The following is an 8,192-nucleotide window of genomic DNA, read 5'->3' on the forward strand; positions in this document are numbered from 1 at the left end:
GCTTCACCCCCTCCTCCCAGTCAAGGGGCACCTGGTGACCAGATCTCCCACCCTGGCTGGCCTCGAACCCTCCTGGGGAATGGGAACCAGCTGTGCCCCGGGGAGATGAGGCAGATGGGGGAAGGAGGGCGCTACATCTGGTTCATATCAGAAATAGGGGCTGCCTATCAGAGAGATCACAGCCCCAACTCTTGCCCAAGTCATTTCGCCCTTCAGTGCCTCACTTTCCATCTCAATAAATCGAGGAAGTGTCTGGATCCGAGTGATCTATGCCCGCGTAAGAATTCCAATAAAATCAAGGTTCTTATTGTTTTTAAAAATATTTTTTATTGATTTTATAAAGGAAGGGAGAGGTAGAGAGAGAGAGAAACATCAATGATGAGATCTGCCTCCTGCACGCCCCACCCTGGGGATTGAGCCTGCAACCCAGGCATGTGCTCTGACCGGGAATCAAACTGTGACTTCCTGGTTCATAGGTTGACATTCGACCCCTGAGCCATGACAGCCGGGCGAAATCAAGGTTCTTGTTGGTCCCACTGAAGGTGGCTGTTCCTTCTCCATGTGGGCTGTAACGGGGACTGGGCACCGTGCACAGTAGACACCCCTTAGAGCTACAATCTTTAGTAACCCCTAACAGATTATTCGGCCCCCAGGGGAGGCGCAGAGTCTGGAACAGTTATAAACAGGGAAGATTAGGATGGAGGGAGGAAAGGTGAGGAGGAAGAGTTTCCAGGCCTCGGGGCCCTGCTTGGCCTGAGGGGGGTGCGGTGGGAACACAGCGGGGGCTGATGGGGTGGTGGGCGATAGACTGTGTCCACTCTCATGAGCACATCTGGCTGGGAAGGGAGGGGAGCAGAAGAGAAATAAACACGTCTGGACATCTGCTGCTAATGAGGGGTCTGGAATTTCTGGACCAAGGATCAGATTGCAAGGCCTGACAAGGAGACAAGATGTTTAACAGTATCCAGGGGCTCAGCTGCAGCCTCCATGCACACCTCCCAGCCCTGCCCTGTGCACATGGCATCCATGCACACCTCCCAGCCAGGGCCCCAGAGCTTTGTTCTGTTGCCCCCTGAAGTTAAGTCAATTGAACGGTGCCAATGGGCAGTGGGCGAGCTTCAGGTGTCTGAGTGTTACTGGTGGGTGTCCACAGCCCCCTGGGTCATGTGTGCGCGCTACACTGGGAGTGCATGTGGGATGAGGGGGATATTGCCGGACGTGGGGAGGTGTGTGCACGTGTTTGTGCTTGTGGGTCTGTGCGCAGTGTATGCACTCTTGTCTATAAATGTGTGCTCCTTAAGCATGTTGTGAATGTATGTACTTCTGAATGTACAGCAGCAGGACTTGCAAGGCCCAGTGCAAAATGTAAATGCGGGGCCTCTTGCTCAAACATTAAGAGTTTCGAGGCAGGGACAGCCAAGCATTAAATCCAGGGAGGGCCCTTCCGAGTGCAGGAGACTGTGTGACCGTGTGACTGTGTGACCGTGCAGGTCTCGGGCCCGTGAAGCCAGTCGTATATGTGAGTGTGTTCTGAACCCTTTCTCACGCCCCCAGGCCAGGCCCTCCGCAGCTGCAGGTGCCTGTCAAAGGAAAGGTGTGCCTTGTGCTTTATTTTTGGCGCCTCTGCTGCCTGCTCCCAGCGTGCCCTGGGTTTCTTTTGTTTCACTGCCTTTGTTGGAAAGGGTGACAAACACTTCCCTCCCCCTGCTGCCACCGTGGCCCCACCAGAAACCACAGTGGGGGGTGGGGCAGCTTCCTCAGCCCCTCACCCACTCACTCATCCTGCACCCCTTCCAGGCATCAACGCGGAGCCCTGCCCGCCGACCCCACCCAGGCGAGGTACCTGCAGCACATCGAAGCTGGAAGGGATGAACCCACCGGGTCCAGCTTCCTCATTTCACAGCTACGCAGACGGAGGCCCAGAGAGAGAACGTGACCCGCCCGTGATGCCCAGGGAGTCTAGGGCAGAGCCAGGACCCCTGCCTCCCAGAGTGTGCAGCCCTGCAGGCGGCCTGTGGAGGGACCTGGGTGAGAGGCAGGGCCTGGAGGGGAGAAGGGGAGACTAAGCTCTCAGCAAAGTCTTGGTTGCTGCCCAGCCATGGGGTCCCATCCCTCTGGCAGGTCAGACTCTATCTTTGTTATTTGATTCTCCGCCCTCCCAGGTCAGAGCTCTCCATCCAGTAGATTTTGAAAAGTGTTGGCTGGCACATCTTGAGAAAATTGGCATAGTGCCCGTCACAAAGTAAGGGCTCCATATCCACATTTGGTAATGAATAAACAACTCTTTAGCTGGCCCGTGGAGTGGAGTGGAGTGGAGTGGAGTGGAATGGAGTGGAGTGGAGGAGTGGTAAGAGCGTGAGCTTTAGAGGCTAGCTAGAACTAGTCAGAATCACGTGGTAGCTTTATGTTGTAGTAGCTGTGTGATTTTGGCAAAGTTGCTTAACCTCTCTGAGCCTCAACTTCCTCATTGGTAAAATGGGACTCTGGGTGGTGGTGGTGGGTTGTCGTGAGGATTCAATAAGATATGATACTTACTAGAGTGTGAAGTGCATGATAACATCCGAATAAACTTGTAGTTATTCTTGCGGGCTGTGTTAGCTCAGGTAAGTCTCATACACCTCCGCTTCTGCACCTGTTGGCCCTGGCACATTACAGGCGCTCATGTGAGCCCAGCCCCCTCCTAAGCTAGGCCCCCTCCCCTTCCTCAAGGCCTCTTCCACCCCAGGCTCTGGGATTTCTGCAGTCCCTTCTGTGACATCCCAGCCCCACTGTCGCCTACGCTCTGTCCGACTCTCCCAGCATGAACACTCACAGGCTCTTGGCAGTCCATGCTCTCCCCATGTTTGGCGGTTCGGGAGCCTGGGCAAGGGTGGGGTTACTGAAAGGAGGCTGGGGGCAGAGCAGGTTAGTTCTTGGACAGAAATCCAAGTTCTGCCTTTGACCAAGGATTGAAGAATCCAGGTGCGTCTAGGTAGGCCCTAGTCTTGTTCTGAAGATAAAGATGAAGGTGGAGGGTGTCTCCGAGAACCACCCAGGTTCAGAGCGCCCCCTCGTCCTCCTTGCTCTTCTTTCCCTGGACCCCCTAGTCCAGAGGTTGCCCTCAGCATCCCTCGGGCAGCTGGACGTCCCTGAGATGGGGGTGGGAGGAGAAGGTAGGTGGTGGAAAGAGATGTTAGTGCAGGCAAGAGGGCGGTGAGGGAGGAAGCCCAGGTGACCGACTCCTGGCTCCTGGCTTGACCACAGGCCTCCAGCCACTCCATGGAAACAACCCCCTCCGCCCCGGGCCTGGGAAGAATGCACCCCTGGGCCTTTGCACGTGATCACGTGCCCACTCCAGTCACTGGAGTGCAGTTTGCATAAACAAGATGCATGTGCCTGCATTTCCAGGCCTCTTTTTAAACATTGGAAAAAGGTTGGGGTAGGGGGCATTTCATCGGCAGCATCTGCCGAACCACACGTCAGCTATTTACTTAGAACAAATATAAACTGTTCTGGCCGAAGCAAGCTCTGACACAGGCACGAGAAGACGCAAGTCCTGTTTCCTCACCGGCCTCCTTGCCAGGACCCAGGGCGCAGAGGTCTGACCTCGGGACCTATTGCGCCATCAGGGAGCGGAGCTGGTCAGAGCAGGGCAAAGCCTGACCCCCGCCCTGCGCCACGCTCCCGCGTGTGGGAGATGTTTATTTACATAGGGACGGGAACGCGGAGGCCAGACTTTGTAGCGGTCACTGTGACACAGGAAACAGCCCAGCAAGTGAATTCCTTGGGGTTAATGAACAATAGATAAAAATAAGGTTATAGTTGTTCTCAAAATAAACGTGGGAGGGACTGACAGCAGCAGAGAAGTCCGAATCGGGCTGCATGCTCACACGCAGAGGAGCTGTGGGAACCTTCACGTCCCCTCATTTCTTCTTCTTTTTTTAAAAATATATTTTATTGATTTTTTGCAGATAGGAAGGGAGAGGGATAGAGAGTTAGAAACATCGATGAGAGAGAAACATCGATCAGCTGCCTCCTGCACATGCCCTACTGGGGATGTGCCTGCAACCCAGGTACATGCCCTTGACCGGAATTGAACTGGGGACCCTTCAGTTCGCAGGCTGACGCTCTATCCACTGAGCCAAACCGGTCAGGGCCATTTCTGATTTCCGACGGGATCGGTTGCCTTGCGTTAGTCTAGGGCTGCTCTGGCTGGCGAGCTGGGGGCTGCGGATCCCAGGTCTGGGTCTCCTTCTGGGCCCAAGACAGACAGTGCAGGGGTAGCGGTGGGGTTACGGGTAATGAGGCTGCGCCTGCCTGCTGCACCTCTGGGACATTTGTTCCCAGGGGTGAGGACTGGGCAGGCTGACAGGGTCGACCTTTTGAGTTGGAGGAGAGGCCTCACCCCTTTCCCTCCCCTCCTGGGGTTTTTCTCGGAGCTCAGATGAGGGAAACCGAGCCTCTTCTCTGCAAAGAAGGCCCCGGGCTCACCTGTCTCTGAGACTAATTCAGCCCCTCTCTCCGCCTGGGACGGGGGGCCCTGGAAGCTGTGTGTGTGCTTGTAGGTGAGGGCATCTTTCCTAGAATACTCTCTACGTCCAGCCCCGCCTTGTAGTCCCTAGAAACCAGCCCTGCCTCACTTTCCCCTGCCTTCTGCTCCCCACTCAGATTTGCTCCCTCCTCCCCATCTCTTCTGCCTTCACTCCTGTCCCCCCTGTGGGTCTGTTTACCCTGCCTCCAACTCTTCACCCTCAACACAGAAATGCAACGAGTACCCAAGTGCCAGGGAGGATCCTGCCGTTTTACAGTGGTTCTCAACCTTCCTCCTGCCGCGACCCTTTAGTACAGCTCCTCGTGTTGTGGTGACCCCCAATGTCATTGTTACAAAGTGAACATAATTAAAGCATAGTGATGAATCACAAAACAATATGTAATTATATATGTGTTTTCCGATGGTCTTAGGCGACCCCTGTGAAAGGGTCGAGACCCACAGGTTGAGAACCGCTGCTTTAAAATATCAGCTGCCCGATCTCCGTATTTCCATTGCACTTCGTTCTGCCACACCCAATGGCAAGGATGGGGACTGGGTGAGAGGGAGAGGGCCCTGGCCACAGGATGAGGGGGACAGTGCCTGCCAGAGAAGAGCTGGGAGGTCTGGAGGAGGGTGGGTGCCAGGGTGGGTGTGCAGGGGGAGCAGATGAATGAGGAGGTCTGGGGGAAGAGTGCTGGATGGGAGCTCGGAGCCTGGGTCCAAGTTCTAGCGTTGCCACGAGCTCCTGAGAGACCTCAGGTGAGCAAGTCCCCGCTCTGGGCCTCATTGACTCAGCTGCAGGGTTGGTGGGAAGGACAGACTAATCTCAAAGTTGCCCTCCAGCCTGACTTACAAAGTGTGTGGGGGTGTGGAGATGGGGCGAAGGAATTGATTTTGGTTTCCTTGCGGTTAGCACAGTGGTTCTCAACCTTCCTCATGCCGCGACCCTTCAATACAGCTCCTCATGTTGTGACCCAACCATAAAATTATTTTTGTTGCTACTTCATAACTGTAATGTTGCTACTGTTATGAATTGTAATGTAAATATCTGATATGCAGGATGTAGTTAGGCGATCCCTGTGAAAGGGCCGTTCAACCCTTGGGGGTCTCGACCCACAGGTTGAGAACCGCCGGGTTAGCATCTTTTTTTCTGTTTTTGGTGGGTTTTTTTTTTTTAGCTACCATTTATTAAACATCTCAGTGATGATCAGCAACACTTTTATAAGCATTCCTAAGCATTTTACACATATAGATGCTTTTCCCCCTCACCACAACCCCAGGACGTAGGTACTGTGGTTACCCCCATGACATAGACAGGGAAACCGAGGCACAGAGAGGCTGAGCAAGCAGCCCAAGTCGTGCAGCTGTGATTCAAACCAGGCAGTCTGGCTGCAGGGCGCCTGCCCCTCACCACCACCCTCCGCATTCCAGGGCCCGTGCTAAACGTTTGCCAAATCCTCTCCATTTCGTGGTTGAGAAACCTGAGCCTCGGAGCAGGGGAGCCACAGCGGAAAGCCAGGCTCCGGAGCCCCTGCTCTCCCCCACCCACCTCCCGAGTCCTGCCAGAGCCCCAGGGCCCCAAAGCAAGTTTATCCAACATCCCAGCATTGCAATGTCTCTTTAAGCAAGTCAGTTCCTCCCTCTGGGCCTCGGTGTCCCGATCTAGAGGAGGACTGGGTGCTGGACCAGTAGGTGTTTGAGTCCCTCGGAGCTCTGGGAGTCCCTGCTTTGTGAAGTGCGGTGCTTCTGGCTGAAATGACAGATTTGGGGCCTGGGGTTGTAGCCAGGGAGGATGAGGGGACCAGGGGCTGGCGATGGAGAGAAGGGGACAGCTGCAGGAGACAGGGAGGGGCTGTGTGGGCCATGAGCCTGGGGAGATGGGGCAGTATATGAAGCAAGGAGAGAGAGAAAGAGACAGAGAGAGGGGGGAGGAGAGGCCCTGGGGTGGGGGGTGTTCCACAGGAAATCTGGTTCTTCTTCCCAGGGGTCCCCCAAAACTCAGGGTAGGTATAGGAGAGTGTCGGGCCAGGGAGCAGGGCCCGGCCAGCAGCTAGCCAAGGTGAGGACGCCAGCAGTTGGGGCATTCACGTGGGTGGGGGTTTTGTTGTCTTTGTAAATACTTGGAGAGGTCCAGTTATTTTAGAAAAAAGTGTTTGGAGCTGAGGTGGCATGTTTGTGCGGCTAGCCTGGCTTCCTGTTCCTGACCGCGCTGTTACCCTCCTCCCTTCAGGAACGGAGGGCCTTTTTCCCACCGTAGCCCCGTCAGGGTGTGCGCACCCGCGGGCACCAGGCGCGCCCCCCTCGGGGCCCCACAGGCACGCTGGGATCACCCTTCGCCCACTTGCACGCACACAGTTGCATCTTTAATGTTTAGTGCCACTGCGGGGCTGGGTCACTGTGTCCGTGCCAGGCTCATTCTTCCCAGGGCGCCGGGTCCTGGCTTGGAGCCCGTTGGACAAACTGTGGCCAGTGCATCCCTCGGAGGAGGGTCATGCAATGTGCTTACGAGATTAGAGAATGGGCTTCGTGACCTGGCAGGCTTCATTTCACCCTGGAAAATGGACTGAGTCACCTTTTGCATGAGTGTCCAGCCTCCACCCCCTCCCAGGCCTCCCTCCCTGTCCCCCGAGCTGTTACAGTGCTGCCTCCTTCCGATACCTCCTCATACACCACAGGTTGGACTAACCTCTCTGGCTTGAAGAAATCAGAGTGTGGGGCAGACAGCAGGGCACCCAGGGACATGGATCCCAGGCCTGTGTGGGCCGTGGCTGCTCCTGACCCCTGCCCCTCCATAATGGGCATCCCTACCCTGGAAGGCCATGGCTGCAGGGAGGCCAGAGCGGAGGGTGATGGGCAGACCTGGCTCTCCAGCATCCAGCAAAGGGTGCAGCCTCTCCTCTGGGCCTGTCCCGAGCCCCCTTCATCCAGCGTGCTGTGGCTCCGTGCCCGGGGGGAGGCCCTCCCTCTAAACACTAGTTCTGGAGCCTGAGGGACTGACCCAGGGTCAGGGCTGTAGCTCCAGGCTGATCTGGGACAGACCAGTTTCCATATCCATGTGCTGCTGAGGGGCAGCGAGAGTTCCCAGCCACCGAGGTGAGAGGGACAACTTGGTTCTCCCCAAAGCTGTGCTCAGACCCATGTTTCCGGGTCACTGCTGACCACAGGAGACTTCATTCCTGTCCCATGAGCTCTGGAAGGCTGTCCGCAAGACGCCACACGGCATGCACTTCCCGCCCTCCTACCTCTCTGTCTCTGGGGCCCCTGTCACTGGATGGCTCGGAGCCTATACAGCTCAGACCTCCTGGCTCTGAGCAGCTCTGAGAAATGAAGACGGGGAGGGGAAGAGGGAAGTGGGGGTGGGGGGAGGTCAGGTGGGGCGTGGGGGTTTGCAAAACAACACACTCATTTGCCATTTACCCAAAAAGAAAAATTTCCCCCCTTTCTTTTAAAGCTGTTGTTTCCTCAAGGGAAAACGTTTATTTGAGTAAGACGCGCTCTCCTCGTGAATTGAAAGCAGAACAGGGTGACAGTACTTTGTCCCGGTGACAAAGAACAGAGCAGCAGCACGTTGGCCTCTGGCAGCCAGCACTGTCCCCCCACCCCGGCCCCTCGCCTTGCTCTTGGCCCTCTCCTCCATCCTAGCAGAGCTGACACCCGAGAAGGTCTGGCCACGCGTCCCTCC

The sequence above is a fragment of the Myotis davidii genome, unplaced genomic scaffold (assembly GCF_000327345.1).
Source record: "Myotis davidii unplaced genomic scaffold, ASM32734v1 scaffold327, whole genome shotgun sequence".
Classification (NCBI taxonomy): Eukaryota; Metazoa; Chordata; class Mammalia; order Chiroptera; family Vespertilionidae; genus Myotis; species Myotis davidii.